Consider the following 20,415-nt stretch of genomic DNA (forward strand, 5'->3'; position numbering starts at 1 on the left):
CCAAGGAAAGTGATGGTTTCTACTTAAAAATGAAGGAAAGCTATAAAGCCAAGAAGGCTGAAGTAGGTAATTTTGCATCAGTTTTCACTCAAATGATCAGCTCTAACCAGCTATCTAGCACAATTAAGACTAATGATAGCAGGATTTAGAACAGAGAATAGCTAAAGAAATTCTTAGACAAGGTTAAGTGCTTTCAGACCAGTTGCACCTGCTTGATAAACTCCATTTGTGGATGGCACAAAACCTTGGTTAGAGAACTGTGTCCAGAAAAAAAATCTATCAGCAGTTCTCTGTTACAGTACAGGTATATTTCTGGAGGGCTTCCACAGGAATCTGTTCTGGATCATTTTCTGCTCGATGTCTTTCCTGAGGACCTGAATAATGCAATATATTTAATAAGTTTGCAGATGACATGGAGCTGGAGGGACTGCAGATGGACTGCACAACGGGATTAGAATTCAAGATTATCTTGAAGAAATTTATTGAAGAAATGACCTGCAAAAAACAGAATGGAAATTAATAGGGACAAGTGCAAAGCACTACGCTTGGGCAAGAATGATCACCTGAGCAAATATGGGTTGCAGGGGCACCTGGCCACCTGTCAGCTCTTCAAATAGAGTCTGGAGTTGCAGTGGGTCACAAGCTGAGCAGGACTCAACACAGTCATGCTGTTTCAAAAAGGCAGCCTCAACACTGGATTGTGTAAACAGGAGCATAAGTTAGAAGGCACAGCAAGGTTTTCACCTGCTCTGTTCAGCATTGCTAGGGCATCAGCTGGAGCATCATACCCAGTTTTAACCAATGCCCTTCAAAAAGCATGGAAACTAGTTCAGAAAAATCCAACAGAGACCAGCGTGAATAATTAATGGTAGGAAACACGACCTGGGAGGAAAGCCTGAGAGAAACACACTTGCACAGCCTAAACAACACAGAGAGAAGATAGAGGGAAAAGGAACTATACACGATAACTCTTCTCAAATATATAAAAGGTCCCATAAAAAAATAAGTCTTTTTTTTTTTTCCAAACCACAGGCTTAGATTATAGCAAAATTTTTAATTTCAGTGTTAGGTAAAACTTGCTAGTGGTAAAATAGTAGAGAGCTAGATTAGATTGTTTATTAGTAGGGAAATCACAAAATTTCCATCACTGGAGGTCTTTAGGAACAGGTGAGACAGACAGCCGTCAAAATTCACTTAGAAATAGTTTTTCCTATTAGTGGGTAAAGAGGTGGGCTACATGATCTCTTGACTACCTTTCTAGCCATATATTCAATTTTATGGAACTGTGCTCCCTTTATCATTCAATTTTGCAATTTGTTCACCTGCTCCCTTTGGGAGGAGCTCATTACTTGGAGGCCTAAATCTTACTTGTTTATCACTTCCTTTCTGTGGATTTTTAGTGTTAAAATTCACGATGGTCCTGCTTTGGCTAGTATACCTCTGTCCTCCCTAACATTTGGAACTGTCCCACTTGCTTTCCGGTTTATAGTCCATGCATTTTTGATGACAACATTTTCCACTGATCCTACAAAAAAAATCCTCTGAACTGGAAGTGCTGTTATTGCCCTTTTCATTCCTGCTGGGCACATTTTCCTGCCACTTGGAAAGCCTTACACAGTGATGCTGTTCTTTAGGTCTTACATCTTGTTCCATGGATCAGCATTATTTTCCCTATGTTGTCTGCACAGAATACAGCTCCATAGACTGTTTTGAGGGACACTAATTCTTAGCATCAGTCTAGACTATGTAACTCCTTTTACATGGTCAAACCTATTCTAACTGTGGTAAATAAAATTAGGAAGGATGAACCGGATCACTGTTTCTATCCCTATCTATGCTATCGTTCCTAGATAGATGATACTGAACAGGTATCTGAAAAAAAATGAGTATTTCAAGACTAGATTAATGGTAAGCACATTCAAAATTTTAAGATGACGGGTGTTTGCCCTTTGAAATATAAAGAGGAGAACGATTAGAAGAATGAAGGGTGGCGGCAGAAGCACACGGCTTGAATGTAAATTCACGGTACAGGGGCAGATTTTGTTTATCTTTAAGATTTTCACTGGAGTAAGTTGCAAGGTAAGAAAGAGAATCAGGAGGACCTGGTGACTGAGGCCAGCTCCTCCTCTTTTCCTGAACCCCACTCTTCCTAGCAATTCATTCTTAGGGGTTTTGACTTGTGCTCAATTTCCCTAGCAGCAGAGTTCATATGTACTTGATTACTCACACAGGACACAATTTAACCATGAAAACCTCATATGTGAGGGATTAGCTGAGGGCAAAGTAGGGCTTTTAAACTCTTAATGTAAGTATAGTCATGACAGCACAGTTTGATTAAATTGAAACATTTCACTTAGCGAAGTACAGATTTAATTCTAATAATGTTAAAGGTGTCAAAAAGGAAGGGGTACTCATTTCACTCAGTGCATACTGTCTGCACGTCTGTGTCCCTGAGGGGAATGGTGAACAAACCCTGCACAGAAAAATATAAACAATTACCTTTCCTGTACATCATTCACCTTCTGGTACTTGCAATTGTTATGGACACATCTGCATGATTTCTACAAATCCTATTACACCTCATATAGAGAAATGAGGTTAGTGATACAAGGTTTTATTTGAAAGGCAGGACATGCTGTTTGTCTGTATTAAGATAAAATATATTTATAAAAGTGCTAGAAGTTCTCTTTTCTTTCCTGCAGATATAAAAAATAACTTATTTGTAATGTCATGCAAATGTTCTTCAAGATATTACTGCCATCTTTTTCACATTGTAACAGTTTCTCCACTGACCATGGTTTTCATGCTTAATTTTTATGTTTGCCATCAGTCATGCAATTCCAATTGACATATGATTTGATTTTTCTGCTACATAAACCAATTTTACATCAGTGTAGTTCCAGTAACTGGGGCTACTCACACCATAAGAGAAGCACCAAGCCCTTTTTTATTTCCTTTAGTTTTTCTTTCTTAAAGTTCGTGGGCCAGATTCTTAGCTGATCGAATTTTTCTCTGTTGTCTTCAGCGCAGCTCTGTTGACTTACTGTATTGGCAAAATTTGCCCTTCATCGTTACAAGTTAACTTTGAAATGAGTCAGTTAAAACTTCTGCTGTTCTGTTTTACTGAAATCTTTCCTCTGGGTTAAACATTTTGAGCTCTCTTCCTGCCCTCATGGGCATCCATGTGATTTGCTAAAATAATTTGTGTGAAATTGCAGGCCCAACTTGCAAGATAACTGCCTAAAAATAATCGCCTTGAAATCAATGGCTGGTCTTAAGGAACCTGGTTTATACATTTTATGTGATGTGATAAATTACTGCTGCACTGTTACTAAGAGTTTCTACTGAGAGTGACTCAGGTGGATGGTATGAACTGCTTTATCCACCAGCTAAAAAGCTGTTCTCTTCTGCCTCACTTCTGCCTTGTAGAGAAGGGAAAAAAGCAAAGTAGATTTCTGACTGGTTCCGACTTCAGAAACACAACGAACAGCCCCGCAGGTGTGTGCAGAGACTGCTAAAGTGTGCAACCGTCACCCTTTTACTATTGCTCACAATTTAAAAGCCAGTCAGCAGCAGGAACAGGAAGAGAAAAGGTCACAAGAGGACAGTGTCCATGGCCAGCATCAGGTTTCAGAGTAGGGACCATAAGGGAGAAAATAAAAAACATTTGGTCTTAATTAAGGCACTAATCTGGAAAAATGAGGAACAGTTGAAAGCTGCAGAGTTGGGGCATTGTACAAACTTCTTTTCTTGATTGCAAAGTAACCTTGCAGTAGCTTCTGCTACTGAGAATAAGGAAGGAAGAGGTTGGTAGAAACTGTGGCTCCAAGGTCTACCCTAGAGCACTGGTTTTTTATAGCGCAGTGGCATCAATAAAGGCAGAGGAGGGAGTGCAATAGGAAAGGGGTCTGCGAGAAAATGACATGCATTGCTTAGAGCTTTGCTCCTCAGCGGATAGTGCTTTCACATCTTTGAAAATATGTATTTCTCCTAGAAGTAGCTTTTCAGTTGTCATCTTAAATTTTCTGCTAAAAAGTTCTCCTTGTGCTTATATTTAGTATATAAATAGCAGGTAAATCTTGAGTTATATAAAATAACATTGTGGATAATATGCACATATATTTGCTTGTATTTGTCTCAAAAAAATGGTGCTGAGGACAGCTGCACAAAATGAGATGAGAGAAGACAAGATGCTGGAGTTCCTTCTACCCTTTGCAACGCCTATCTATGTGACAGCTTTAAGTAGCTAAAGGCGGGGGTATCTGACTTGGTTCCAGTCCTCTGTGTTTGTCACTAGTTTGGACACAACAGCGCTGAAGAGCAAAATTAGGGGACTTTCTTACATTCAGTGGCCTGCTCATACTTCAACATAAAAAGGACATTAGAAAAACTATAGTTCTGGGCATCCCAGGCAGGCAGACACGGAAAATGCTCGACGTCAAAGGCTGTCCTTTCAACTGCTGTAAACTGGCACAGCTGTTCATCCGAGTAGTGCAGTGCTGCTCAATATGGCAGTGGTATAAATTTACTCATTAGAAGCTGTATGCACATGTATGAGGTTATTGAATAAACAGGGATTCCAGTTAGATGAGGGTGAAAATGGATGTTGTGTGTCTAAATGTATAATTTCTTTTTTTCTTTATGGCCAAAACAAAGACTAAGAAGAAGTATATTTTGTTCATGTGCAGAGACTAAGGCAGATTTGCTACAAGACTGGGTAAGCACATCTTATGCAAAACTTTCTATGGAAAGACAGAATTCCAGCCCAGCATTCAGGACAGAGGGATGCTCATGAGTAGGAAAAAAGGGACGCAGCAATTATTATTTTACATCAGCTGTCTTCTACCTTTTAGAATCACATTTAATGAAGGGAGAGAATTAATTTTCAGTATAATCAAATGAAAAGTTGGACATTAAACTCTTTTTCCCATTCTAGTTTCCATCTGCAATTTCTCAGCTTTACCAGTTTGAGGACCCCTATGGCCACATCCTTATCTACAGAAAATTGGCTCCATTAAGAATAGAATGAGGTTGACTTATATCCTATAGGGGTATGGCCTTCAGTCCAGGTATGTCTTCAGCTGAGTGTGGGGCCCTGATTGTCCCATGCATTGCTTCGTATGCCGCTGTCTGGGCAAACCAGTTGCAAACTGTGCATAGGGAGCTGCTCAAGTACCTGATAGTAGCCTGCATCTATTTTGCATGGTAAGTATAATACATAAAGACAAGGTAGCGCAGAATCAAAGCAATCTCTTGTTCCCTCCCGTAACATACAGGAAAAGGATGGAGCATTCATATCTACTGAGGTAAAGAATTGTGTAATAACTTGGTATTATTAAGTGAAAAAAATGAAGTATAGCTTATTTTTTGATAGAAATGTGTACTATTCGGTAAGTAGACTTAGAGGTTTGTGGGTCTCACATGAAAGTTCTTTTAAAACTACATTTTGTGGCAATTCTTTCTAAAAATGGCTGTGGTGTGCAGTAAATGGTACAGTTGTTGCTTTGAAAAAGCCTGTGTCTGCAGTGGTATGAAAATAAAATCCCACATCAAAGAGTACAGTACAAGTTAGCCCTGACCCACAGACAAAGGATATTTATGCAAGGATGTGTGGGGGTTTTTTCTAAGCAATGCTTTTCCATTTTGTTCTTTTTCAATTGCAAATATTTTTCTCTTCTCTTGTTTTCCCATCACTGGTGAAATATGTTCAACCTCAGCAGAGAACTGGACAGGTGTACTGAAAGCCCTAAACTTGCAATTTAAGGGATGCTCACATGGTTCACTAGAAGCTGGTAGAGCTTATTCTGATATCATTTAAGCCAGATTTATGTGGATGGAACACATTTGGGTGAAATCCAGGTCTTTTTGAACTCAGGGCAAAGACTGACTCCAAGGACGGCCAAATGAAATCACCTTACAGAGAAAGCATTGGAAACACCTTTGTTATTTATACATTTGACTTAAGCCACGTGATCTAACTGTTGACGAATTTCAGTAACGTAAGTCCCAACTGGTGCCATGAACGTCAACCAAGTTAATCTTCTTTCGCATATGTGAGATTGGGATCAGGATTTGTCTAAAGATTTTTTTCATTCATTTAAGTGGAAGAAGTGAAACTAAAGGTTCTTATTTACAGCTGTATAAGGATGTAAAAACAAGAGTAGATGTGGGAAGAAAGGAGGATTACAGTGAAGCTCTCTAAAGTGTCCAGCCTACTAAGGAGCAGCTTCTGTTGCCGCTGCCTCTGCCAGCCCGCATAGTTACATGCCATCCTCATGTTTCTTTTCCAAAAGCCTCATAAGATCAGGGAAGGTTCTGCCTTTTCTTATGTTATCTTGCTTACCTAGAATATCACCAAGCAGGTTTTCTACTCTTTTTTGGCTCTTGAAAGGACTGGCAGCATTTTAATGCTTATAAGCGGCATCTGTGTAAGACAGCTAGATGGGAACTCCTTTTCTTTTTTTTAACCTTTACCGCTGTCTGAGGCAAATTTAGCCATCGGTGCCAGGCAGTAATCATTAATGCCCTGCCATGCATGTGTGTGGACTGCGGCAGAGGTCCTGGGCTCAGTCCTGTCCTTGAGAAGTGGTACATTTAGTTCCATCTAGAAGTCACTGAACACGAACATCTAGAAGGCACTGTCAGAGCAAATGAAGCAGAAAAGGTGCTCTGCAAAATCAGTGGACACAAATATCTCCCTTCTGCTTTCTGAAGAGATGCCAGTTCCTCCTGTGTATACACCTGGTAGAGCAGCACTGCTCAAAGAAACATCTCAATCTTCCATGGCAACAAGCCCAGAAGCTGATCTGCCAGCCCCAACCTGGTTAACTACTAGCAGGCAGTAAGTGGGGGTAGCCTGCTTCCCAAAGAGCAAGAGCAACCTATTTCTTCTGCTTTGTGGACATCTTTCACACTGCTGCTCTGGTGCTGCAATTCTTAGGTGACTTTTAGGACACAGATTTCTAGGAAATGCCCTCTGTCTTTCTGACAATCTGCTATGACCCCCAATCATCTGAGTTTTGCTTCACCAGGAGCCCTCTGCTAGCTGGCTAAGTCCACAAGCATGTCTCGTATCATGTGCAGTGGTTCCAGAAAAATACCTCTTTAGTCTTCATTCTCCTGCTCATTCTCCATTAAGCATATTCCCACGTCCTCAGAAGCCCTGTGAAACTATACTGCCAAATGTGTCTGCCTGCACACCTGCCAATGCATGTATACTCTGATAGACACGCTCGTGGCGCTCAGCAGCATCCCCTACACTGCCTGTCAGCAGGTCAAAAGCGGCATGGGCAAAACCATTAGATGCCAACAGAAGAATCGTGGGAGTTGTTAGTTTTAAGTCCAATCTCCAAATTCCTGTAGTTTCTGGTAGGCACCCTAGAATTCGCCATTAGAAAAAGCACCATGGAATAGCTTCATGGAATACTGAAGGATTTAATCATATAGATGTAGAGCTGTAGAGACTGTATGATCAACAAGAAAGCACCTTGGCTGGAGGAAAAAAGGTGGTGTGGGTGCACTTCCGTTTAATATAGTTTAATTACTGCCCTTTGAATGAATGAATGAACTCATCCAATGTAACAACCCCAAGTAGACATATCCAGGAATTTCCCACTGACATCCCCCGTGGCATACCCACTCTTTGCATCTTTCCTGTCTATTGTTTAGTAAAAAGGACTTCTAATTTTGTACACTTTATTCTTCAGCCTGTTCCAATTAAGAGTACCCCTACAATAACTTCATGTCATTCTCTCTCCTGTAGAGAGAAAAGCTTTTATGTTAAAAATCAGAACAGCCCTTCTCCCATATTCTGGTTTTGTATTGTGTATATGCTGGCATCTTGAGTTTTACCGATGCAAATTCAGAGACATGATCTCTCTGCATGGGGGAAAGATGTAGTTATTTATACATAACATAGAACATGCTTTGGTATGTGTTCCTAGCTAAATATATTAAAAAAGACAACTACCAACTCAACAACATCTCCTGAAAAATTAACATTCTCAATTCAGTGACATTTTTCATTGTGCACCTTCATTTGGCTTAGTACGCTGTGCATAAAAGCATCAGATCTAGAATCATTAGTGACAGTTACTAAACTTCAGCTTTTACCTCCTGTTCCTAGGTTGTTTTTTTTTAATTTCAGCATAATTCTGACTACATTTTCAAGTCTGAAGCATATAATTCATAAAAAATATTAAGCCATTCACATACATTAGAACCTTTTTTTTCTTCTCAGATTCACCCATTTAAGCTATCTAGGACTACCCTTATGTCTTAAAGGCTTGAAAATCTTGTACTGAGTGTCAATATCAATTAATTAGTGATGCTTTAAATAACCTTTTTGTGTGACATTTGGGAAAAACCTGGAGACAGCAAACATATTTTCTTCCTCTTCCTTCCAGGTGTAAATGAAACTTTGACTCCCTCACACTCAGCCTGTCTTTCAGATGCGTAACTTACACGCATTACATTTCATCTCTAGATATGATGCTTTGACTCTCAGTTTCATGGAACTTAAATTATGGAATATGCATGCTCATGAATTAAAAGATAGTTGTTGCTTTTTTTAAAGGAAATAAACAGCAGATGATGTTATCATCGTTACCAAAGAGAGCTTTACTGAATTATTCCTTTGACTATAGTATGAAACATCCAACTTCAAATCTCAGTAACTCAAGTATGAACCAGTGGACTAATAAAACGCTTTTCTGACCAAAGTTTCATCTATTCCAGTATCCTACCTCCTAGCAGATACATAGGGAAGAGTATTACAAGACAAGCATATTTCAGTACTTCTTTGGAATAACCTCCCACCTTCCATCATTTGCGGCCCTGGGGCTACCTAACCCAGAGCTCGTTTTCTTGCATGTACTAGCCCTCTGTGGACTTGTGCACTTGTTATTTGAAGCTAGGTAAACATCTGAATGCATCTGAAAGTATAATCAATAGAAGACACACAGTGAGCCAAATGAACTGGCAGCCATTGAATGCTGTCAGTAAGATTGCTTTACATGTTGATTGTAGTTCTTGACTGATGTTGCTTTTCTGCGCTCCTTCCTTGCACGATAACTGAAGGAAGGTTGCTTCTATACACCTTATGATTGAAATACATCAGCTTTTAGATCTGCTCAGTACTCTATTCTTGTTCATTTCTCATACTCCTTATGTTTCTACAGAAAAATTTAGCTACAGTTAATATATTTTATATTATTATGGTACATATTAATATGATATTATTAGAATATAATATAATATGTACTATATATTATTATATATTTTATATATAGTATACTTGTCATTATTAGGCTAACACCTCTTTTTAGCTTTACTCCATGAGCTGGAAATGCTAGCTAGATTGCTTGTGCCGAACAAAAGCACCCTCCTCAGTTACTTGTCGACAGGCCCTGCTGCTCTGGAACCTGGCATGGGAGGAAGCAGCCGTGGGAGACTTCACGTCCCAACAAGCCCTCGGCACGGAAACAACCCCAGTAGCTTTCAAGCTGAATGGATCCTCCTCGCAACTCGGTGCATCTATCGCATAATGACCAGGATCTGTCCTACTCCTTTGCTATCCTCTGTACCAGAGATATCATGAGGTTCCTGAGACCAGGCATCTCCTTTCATCTCTCTTACATCTGCTAAGTAATTCAGTGAGTACATTAAACGTACCTTCATTTGTGTTCTCGTTACTATGTGGACTGTAATTGGTAGGAATTCCCTAGGATATCCTGCATCCTTCTTGTGACATATTTTGCCCTTAACCCAGGAGACAAATTACCAAAATGGTTCCATTTCTTTCTATTCAGGACACAGATGTCTTGGCACAGGATTTGCACTGAAGAATCACAGCTCAGTATTACTGGTCTTTTCCTTCCTCTCACTGCTAGACTGCTCATGGCCAAGAGCTGGACTGTCACAGGCCTTATAAGCTTCTTTTCTTAACCTGGCTGCTTAAGGAAATGAGATATTTGCAACACTGCTTTTCATCTGGGTTTTTTTCTGTCTGTCAGTGCCCTGCTAGTCACATAGGAATCCGCTGTGAAACTTCATCTACATCTGGAACAGGTAGAGTCTCAAAGAAAATTATGTTCTTGCTGGGTTTGCGGCAATAAGCAGGTAGGGGAGAACAACGAGCTAAAATAGTGCCGTTCTAGGGGATTATTGGACATGAATTGTGACACATTTTAGGTGGCAGCGGCTGGCTGATGAGCCAGCAAGCTCATAGCATCCTAGCTGTAGTAGTGGTGCCCCTTGCAAAACTGGGAGCATCAGGATGGTCCTGAATGAGACTGAGGTGGACAAATGTGTAGGAAATCAAGGTTCAGGAATTTTAAGACTATTAGAACAACTTCTTTTCTTGCCTTATGCTATCCTTTTAAGAACATACTGTTTACGGTTTTAAAGCTAAAATCAGGTTTTGTGCTTGTATAACTTTTCTATTTGAGGACCACAATGTACTGTATGAGCATTAGATTATGTTCACACACACCCCTCCTGAAATTAGGCACTCGCTGTATTAATAAGTAAAACATGTAAACTGGCTTTGCTCATTTAAAGTACAGCTCAAGCTTTTTCTTGGTGGACGTGATTCACTAATACCTTTTTAATATACCTATGTACAAATAATACATATGAAAAAATAATAGTAAATGTGTCAACTATGTAAAATACTCAGATAATAAACTATGAAAATGATTAGGCTTCTTCCCCATTGATTAAAAACTATAATAGTTGGTTTCATATATACGTATGACATTAATCCTGAAAAGAGCAAGTATAAATTTTGAATGCTTTTAAACATACTGATTTTCTGGGGGTTTCAGAGGACAGACTTTTGTTTAATCCTATTTCTGGGCTGTTGCCAGGCTGTCACTATTCCCTAGAGCTGAATCTCTGGACATCAGAGGTTCTCCTCTGGAGCTGCATCTGTAGACGTTAAAGATTCAGAGTCGTTACATACCTTAAGCTAGGAGAGACAGGAGACTAGGTCCTAATTACAGCTTATGCCCATTTAAGGTTCTTTAAGCTTAATGCAGAAGCCTTGATGCAAACGAGCATCAGGTCCTCAGTCACCTCAAAAGTACTCACCAAAAAGGTTAAAATTCTGTTTAACTTCCTTTTCTTATCAAAGTCTTGGAAAAAGAGAGCCTTTTCACAACCGCCAAGGCACTGCATGTTTTATCTGAAGTCTGCCATTTAAAAAGGGTGATTGATTTTTCCACATTAAGGGCAAAATAGCAGGAGATCTGTGCCTCACTAACTCTTACACACATACCTGCTAGCAACAGAGAAGCTCACTATTCAAATCAAAACAGGATTTCTGGGTTTTAACTGTAGGACTTGCGGGGCTCAATTCCTTTGGCCTTGTCTTAAATTAAGAGCCAGAAATTATTTCCCCATGAGACTTCAAGTTAGATCTTTGCCAAGGCCATGGGTCACTTGATTGCATCCAGAAGTTTACTCTAAACTTAGCTGGTGATGTGTTGATGTGATGAGGTTTCAGCACATGATACTTCATAGTGACCGAATCTGGTTCCCATGATTTTTTAATGCAGTTGGGAATAGGAGTACATAAAATCTGAATATAATTTTCAGGTTTTTACTCCATGTTCTATTTTTCCAGAAAGGCAAGCGTTTATGAGGACCTTTGATTTCTCACTTCTATCTGTAGGCCATAGAGTTATTAATGGAAACGAAAAATAAAACTGCCATGTAGATACACTGCTGTGAAAAAAAATATTACTAATTAAATGTGGAGTAAGCGACTATGATAAAACCTCTTGGTAATACGCCTGGCCACTGTGGGACAAGAGGTCACGCTTCAGATGCCAAGAATGACAGCGTGATGCTACAGGGGTTTGAGAACCAGTCGGACAGTCAGTTCTCTAAGTTCAGTGACCTCACTTCAGTGGGAACTGTATAAACACAGAAGTTGACCAAATAAATTTAGACGTATTTATAACTCTCTTGTGTAGTGAAGTACACTGAAGACAAGGGATGTAGAAATTACAGATTGCCAGTAATGGTAAAAGAAAACAACAACAAACACAACTTTAAATATGTATTACATAGAGCAGACAAGAAAAAACTCCACAACTTTCCGGAGAAGAGTGCTCAGCTTTTCCATACCAGGATCCTTTTCCTATCTGGTTTGCCTCCAAGAGGAGCCTCCATCTTATTTAACAGTCTGGGCAGAACAGATTGGCTGGGGTCCTCCGAAAAACCTTGCAATAACATTATGGCTTCCTCACCTCAGTACCTAACCGGAAAAGGAGAGTATCGTTTTCTTGCTCACTGGGTATCGTACAGAGAAAGTATTTGAATTTTTTCTTTAAAATGAAAGAAAGGAAATACTAAGTAAGAACTGCTTTAAGAGGCATTAAAGAACTGTTTTAAACTTCTTGAGGTTAAAATGGAGAAAATTCTTTGCAGTCCAGTCTCCCACACATCCCATTCCCATACATTTTGCAGAGACCTATAGAAAGATGTGAAACAAGTCTGGAAGCAACACAGGAGATTGCAATTTTCATTAAAACCATTTCATCACCATCTTGTGATTCAAGAGCAATTCTCTCACCCTGAACTCCGCAGCTCTGCTAGACAGTGCTGCATGTATGCCACCTTTGCACTCCCAGTAAGTCCTGTGCAAAAGGTACCCTGGGACAATCATCTGCTAGAAGTGAAGACCCAACGAGCAAGTCTTCTGCATTATGAGACTGAAACAGAGAGACATATCCTTGTACCACAGCACAGACATATTGCAAAATCACGCACAAATGAAGATTTTTATAACAACATGTAATAAACCATCTAGAAAGCTAGTAGTGTATCCTTGCCATGGATCATCAGGTGTTAAAAGGAGGGGCGTCTGCGCAGGATTCCTGCTCTAGTCACTGCCTTGAAGGGTCTCTCTGTGAGCTGTAATCTGCAATCAAAGGTTTATTTTTATGAAGCATCTCTTCATCGTCAGCGCAACGGCTTCTTGAACTATCTCAAAATTCTAAGCAAAAATAATTTAATCCTTCAGTCTCTGAAGCACAGCATCATCTATTGCTATACAGCATTTCTGGAATAAGATATGCAGTGGTTAAGTATTATTTCCTGGATTGCAGTTACAAAGGGAATTCTATGCTTTCTTTGGAAAAAGAGGCCATATTTGAATTTTTTCACTCTTCTAGTATTTGTCCCTCTTTTCAGGCTTCATTGACAGTGCTACAGGAAGTTTCGTAGCAAATACCTTTTATCCCCTAGGATGCGTAGCAGCTGGGCTGGCTGACGGACTTACAACTCTGCACATTTTTCAAATGTTTCCTTAACTGCTTTTTAGGAACAGCTATTTTTATAAACCTTTTGTTACTTCAAAGTTGTCCAACCTTTATGGAAATTTCTTTCTATATGAATACAAAACAATCTCTTCACTACTTCTGAATCATTCATTTCTGTCCTTCCCATTCAATCTCGCACTTATTTTCAGTTTCCCTTTCCCCCTCCTTATTCTGTTCACGAAAGCTTATTTTCCCCATATTTTTAAGTATAATTTCATTTTTTTCTATCCTCCCATTTTTAAAATATTTTTATTTATGTGTTTATATCTCTTATCCTTCCATTTCCAAACAGTTCTTCTTTTTTTTCTTCCCGTTGCTATAGTTCTTTGTAGAGGCTTTTTAGTCCACAGCAGTAGTAAAAAATATTTTGTGATGCTGAGACAAGTGAGTTTACTTCTTCCTGCTTGCAAGCCTGCAGGTTTCCTCTCAGTCACGTGGGTTTCCTTGGCTTCTCATTAAGAAAAACAAAAAAAGAGACAAGAACTATGTGTTCTTGGCTTGTCACTGTATTTTATTACCTTGAAGGACAGAGATCAACTTGTTGGGCATAAAATGAAAACGTTAGAACAAGCAGCTTGTGTTTTTTTAAAAAAATTTTTATTTGGCATCACCAGTCAAGCCTTTCATGTTGCTAAAATCTATTGCTGTCTTTGAAAAATCAGTCATCCTAAGCTGGTACAAAATCAGTTCAAAGAGATATTTTTCTTACTTTATGATTTCTTAGAAGCTTTTGAAAGTGGCACCTCAAAAGAAGGATAATAAATACTTAAAATATGTTCCTACTCTCTTCTATGAAGCAATAATAATGGATATAAATTCTGGCCTTCCGCATATCGCAACACAAAAGCTATGTTGAAAGAATATTAGGAGGTTGAGAAATCACATCCTGAGAAGTTAGGAAATGCCAACCAGCATTATTTTGGCTTTTGTTCACTTATGCATGATGATACAGTTCTCAGTTATGTGTGTCCACCTTTTTTTTTAAAACAAAAGGTTCACTAAGTGAGCAATTACCGTGTATTTGCTTTCTCTTTATGGCTAGGCGGGTGATCCACCACACAGAACTCTTGTTGTTTTGGCTACTGGGCTGACCACTAGTGGTGATGGATTCTCATCTTCTGTGGAAATGAAGTTGTATGTTTTGACCTTTAGTCTGCAAATATATGTTATCGTAAGGGGAAATATGAAAATTAAGCATCTTGGGTCCATTCCAGGATTTGGAATGGGATGTGTTCTTGTGTGCGAGACTATTCGGCTTGTTGTCCCTAAATTGGATCCTTCCTCCTTCTACCTACTGCTGCAAGTCTATCTTCTCCCACTTGATTGAAGTCTATCATCTAGATAGATGGACATCACTTATGGACCTCTGCCCAGTCTCAGTCTTCTTGTGCAGTTGGTTTAAGATAAGATCAAAATCGTTACCTGAAAACCTCCATTTGGCCATCCCGTAACACAGGAGGTACCTGAATTCTAAAAAGCTGGGATTCATCTATTCGAGGTAGTTGCCGTAGGTCCCTCTTACAGTCAGAGGAGAAGAAACAGGAACTTACAGGGCACCATTGATCCATTTGAGACTTTAGGAGATAAATTGCTGCCCAGACGTCTCTGACACATTGTCTTAACACCCATTCACTCTGAATTTTATGCAAAGGTGTTTCTTAGTAACATACTAACTGCCCTTCCAATCGCTGGCAGCATTTGTTTCAGATTTCCTTCTCATTTTTCTGAGTTGTATCTTTTTAGATCTGCTCTGTTCCTCGGATTTTTTCCCCATATGTATTTTACTTGCTTGTTCTGCTTAGTTGATCTGGATCTTGGTCTATTATCTTAATTGGCATTTCTCCTTTTTTTTTTTTTTTCCAAGAGCAGTGTTTCAGCATTTAAAGGTTTGACAGGTTAATGATGACAAAAAGTAATATACTTAAACCTCATTATATTTTTCAACTTCAAAGAGTTTTCCTCATATTTATTAATGTATCTTCACAATATTTAAGTCAGAATTATCACTGCTGTTTCAAAGCTAGGGGAACTGAGGTGCAGACATTAAAGCCTAACCGTCTTTATATATTTACCGGTACGAATAGCCAGCAGGAGGCCTAATCTGTGGGAAGCAGAAGTCTGGTACTTAGCGGTTTTTCAAAGCTCGTGTTTGGTGTTGTCCAAGTTCCCCAAACTCTATGAGTCTGTGCTAGTGCAGAGAATTTAAATACCTTAATCAGCATTTAAAGGTTTGACAGGTTAATGATGACAAAAAGTAATATACTTAAACCTCATTATATTTTTCAACTTCAAAGAGTTTTCCTCATATTTATTAATGTATCTTCACAATATTTAAGTCAGAATTATCACTGCTGTTTCAAAGCTAGGGGAACTGAGGTGCAGACATTAAAGCCTAACCGTCTTATATATTTAACCGGTACGAATAGCCAGCAGGAGGCCTAATCTGTGGGAAGCAGAAGTCTGGTACTTAGCGGTTTTTCAAAGCTCGTGTTTGGTGTTGTCCAAGTTCCCCAAACTCTATGAGTCTGTGCTAGTGCAGAGAATTTAAATACCTTAATCATCTTCAAAAAAACATAGTATTCTCAAAGGCTGCTGTAGTACTCCAAACTTAACTATCCAAACCACAACTAACCTAAACCATTCTCTACCTGGTCTAAACCAAACTAGTACTATGCAGTAATACCTTACTGCATGTGGGTGGATTTTCTCTAAATGTGACATAAAATTCCTCCATGTACACTAAAGTGCAAGAGAGAATAGCAGACTAACGATTAACATCCTAAAACTTCACAGATTATGGGAGAGAGGGAAGTATTACAGTTGTCTGTTCAAGCTGCTCCCCCCATAAAGGCTTTGGTTCAAAGCACTACGGAAGACAGCGGTTCGCCCCTTTATTACAATGTATTGGCATTTCCACTTGCGTTGATATATGGCAAAAGCATTACTGTGCAAACGTCTCTATTGATTTAATTCTGAAAATATACTACATTGCTAAATATGAAAAAATTAATGTGGACTTTAATGCTATGAAATTTTTTCAGCCAGTTTATTACCCTAAACTACTAATACTCTTCTAAGTAGTGCATATAAATACATCATAAAATTCTTAATCATGTAGGTATACTCTTCAGTTTATTCCATGTGATAGTCCACTACCACTCTTATAATTTACAGATGATGGAGGAAGAATGTTCTCTACATAACATTTATTCTAAATCATTGCCAATGCAATCTTTAAAGCAGTATCTCTTTGTCCATTGTAGGTTGTAAAAAGAGAAAGCAGTATCTTCAGGTATCATAGCTTTCATTTTTTTCTATGGTATTGATTGTTCGTTGGTTACCAAGTTCTGTTTACTTTCAATTCTAAGTATAATGTCATTCTATCACTTTAAGAAAAACTCCTTCACAAAAGTCTGTAAAATAGAATTGAGATCACTGGTAACACTTTTCCATAAAACATTCAAGAAACAGTACTTCAAAATACTATAACCTAGGATGTTGACTAGTTTGCTACTCCACACAAAATATTATCTTCAACAAGTTACAATGAGTTATTTTTCCCAGTATTGTTTTAAAACTTGATATTCCAGATTGACATTAATTACTGCTGCTACAAAGTCTCTATAGTTTATCGTGAAGTGAGGTTTGAGGAAAATTAATATACTTTCTATTAGAAATAACTGATCATTTCTGTGAATACTGAAAACAGTTTATAATGGAAGTTTATATTGTCATCAGATCTCTTCTTCCACCAGCAACAGATAACTCCATCGTAGTATTTTATCATCTTTTTAAATGAAAACTAATAGCTGGTAAAGGCACAAACACATTTGCACATCAGAATGAATATTTTGTGTCTCTCCAAGTGGCATGTAATATATCAAGAACCATCGTATGCCAATTATGCCTCATTTGTGGTTCAGAAAGGCAGTACACATACTGAATATAGTAATGGTTTTGCTTAAGCAACAGTTAAGACTTGTATGACTTCAAAAGGAGTTGTTATTTAAGACGCCTTGGAGGATTCACCTTCAAATTCATTGTCTTTTATAGGTTCTGTAACCACAAAACACTTCAGCTTTAGTAGGCACAAAGAGGTGAAGAATTAGTATGCTTATAAGCTTCAGTTCCTACAGAAATTGTAAATTACTTTAAAATGAAGTATTCTGAAGCACAGGAACAGTTATTTCAGATACAGAGTCTCCAAGTGGAACACACCACTGAAGGACAGTATCGTATCATAAATGTACCTTGGTTCTGAAATTACTTTGAGCCAGTCTGCCTGTTTCATTACCTCACATTTCATGTGCCAAGATGAAGTTACTGTATTCATAAAATTGTGTTTATATTCAAAATAACTAATTCTAATTCACCTACATTTTCATGACATCTGAGTTCAAAAAGAGCCTAAACTTTTAATTTCTTTTTATTGTTTGGCTACACTGGAAAAACAGTTTTCAGGGCCAAAGACTCAGGATATTTGCTTCCTTGGTTGTCACTTTGCAGTGAGCTGCAGAAACAGATTTTCAGAAAACTGCACATATATTTTAAATATATTTCTAATTGTTATCATGCTGTGTAAACCTACACAGTTCAAATTTCAGCCTTAGGTACAGGTAGAGAAATGTGGATATTTGGAAGGTATTCCATGTTCCTTGTATCTTCTCCCACACTGACACCTATTTTTGCCATTTTTGGTGCTTTTGGACTTAATACCACAGCAGCAGCATGATTCTAAGCACGATAGCAAAAAACATAAGAATTAAATGCTTAGCCTAACCCCATTTCCCCCCTTTCCCTTGCTCCCACTTTCCAGGAGCTGTACCAATACTGCTTCACAGATTCTTTGTTCCAGCAGTGGCTGGGAGTTCCCTGCCGTCCCCTTTTTCCAGCAAAGGGCTATGGCACAACAGAACAGCTGTGCTGAGTGCGCGCTTACAGGAGGTGGAGGTGTCCTGGCAGAGCACATGCGAGAGAAGAGGTTGTGAAGATAGAGACAGTCCTGCATCACAGGATGATACTAGAAAAGGAGGTGGCCCCAATGCCCATTAACCTTTGAAGTCCTGTAGGCAGAAGTCTTATCCTTCCCCACAAGGATCAGCTTTGTTGAAGAACAGTTAGAAGGAAAAAAAAGATTCCTTTTTTTTTTCTGAATGTTATGTTTCCCTCCTCTTTTCTCACCTACATATTCTACACTTCCCTTCTTTCTTCTGCACCTTCTCACCTCCCTCCTGTCCAACTCACTTCTCCCGTCAGCCTTCCCTTAAATCCCGTATTATCCTATTTCCTTCACACTTTCATTTTTCCTCTTTCATAGAATCATAGAATCATTTAGGCTGGAAAAGACCTTTACGATCATTGAGTCCAACTGTTAACCTAACACTGCCAAGTCCACCATCAAAACATGTCCCTAAACACCACGTCTACATGTCTTTTGAATACCTCCAGGGACGGTGGTGACTCAACCACTTCCCTGGGCTGGGGGAGTTCCAGTGCTTGACAACCCTTTCGGTGAATAAATTTTTCCTAATATCCAATCTAAACCTCCCCTGGCACAACTTGAGGCTGTTTCCTCTCGTCCTATCACTTGTTACTTGGGAAAAGAGACCCGACACCCACCTGGGCACACTGCTGACTCATATTCAGCCGGCTGTTGACCAACGCCCCAGGTCCTTTTCTGCCAGGCAGCTTCCCAGCCACTCTTCCCCAAGCCTGTAGCGCTGCATGGGGTTGTTGTGACCCAAGTGCAGGACCTGGCACTTGGCCTTGTTGAACCTCATACAATTGGCCTCGGCCCATCGATCCAGCCTGTCCAGATCCCTCTGCAGAGCCTTCCTACCCTCAAGCAGAGCAACACTCCCGCCCTACTTGGTGTCATCTGCAAACATACTGAGAGTGTACTCAATCCCATCGTCCAGATCACTGAAAAAGATATTAAACAGAACTGGCCCCCATACTGAGCCCTGGGGAACACCACTTGTGACCAGCCACCAACCAGATTTAACTCCATTCACCAACTCTTTGGGCCCGGCCATACAGACAGTTTTTTACCCAGCAAAGAGTATGCCCGTCCAAGCCATGAGCAGCCAGTCTCTCCAGGAGAATGCTGTGGGAAACGGTGTCAAAGGCTTTATTAAAGTCCAGTAAACAACATCCACAGCCTTTCCCTCATCCACTAAGTGGGTCACTTTGTCATAGAAGGAGATCAGCTTAGTCAAGCAGTACCTGCTTTTCACAAACCCACGGTGACTGGGCCCAATTGCCTGGTTGTCCTGTACATGCCATGTGATGGCACTCAAGATGATCTGCTCCATAATAGCCAATCTAAACCTCCCCTGGCACAACTTGAGGCGATTTCCTCTCGTCCTATCGCTTGTTAAGAGAGAAAAGAGATTGATTTCCTCTCGTCCTATCGCTTGTTACTTGGGAAAAGAGATTGATTTCCTCTCGTCCTATCGCTTGTTACTTGGGAAAAGAGATTGACACCCATCTCGCTACAACCTTCTTTCAGGTAGTTGTAGAGAGTGATGAGGTCTCCCCTGAACCTCCTTTTCTCCAGGCTAAACAACCCCAGTTCCCTCAGCCGCTCCTCATTAAGACTTCTCCTCCAGACCCTTCACCAGCTTCGTTGCCCTTCTCTGGACACACTCCAGCACCTCGACGTCCTTCTCGTAGTTATTTCTGATACAGGCCAGGATGCCATTGGCCGCCTTGGCCGCCTGGGCACACTGCCGGCTCATGGTCAGCTGGCTGTGCTCCCCTCTGACCCGGTGCTTGCAGGTCCCTCACACCCATTTCCGAGAACAACTCCTGTACTTTCCAGAGACTCCTTTTTCCAACCTGCTCCTCTGAAATGCCCAGTCCCACCACCCCTAACCCGCACTATGATGACAGTGGCTGGCTGGGAGCCTGGCTCCCCCCCACACCAACAGCTGGTTGGGAAGGGAAGGCCTCACTTCAAGCACTGTGGTTCCTGGGGAGTCAGCCACGTAACCCTGCGTCCCAGGGGCAGCAGGACTGAGGCGTCGACGCAGCAACAAGCGCAGGCCCCGGGCGCGGCCCGCGGTTCCCGCCACCCCTCACCACC

This window comes from Aptenodytes forsteri, unplaced genomic scaffold (genome assembly GCF_000699145.1).
Source record: "Aptenodytes forsteri isolate BGI_AS27 unplaced genomic scaffold, ASM69914v1 Scaffold336, whole genome shotgun sequence".
NCBI lineage: Eukaryota > Metazoa > Chordata > Aves > Sphenisciformes > Spheniscidae > Aptenodytes > Aptenodytes forsteri.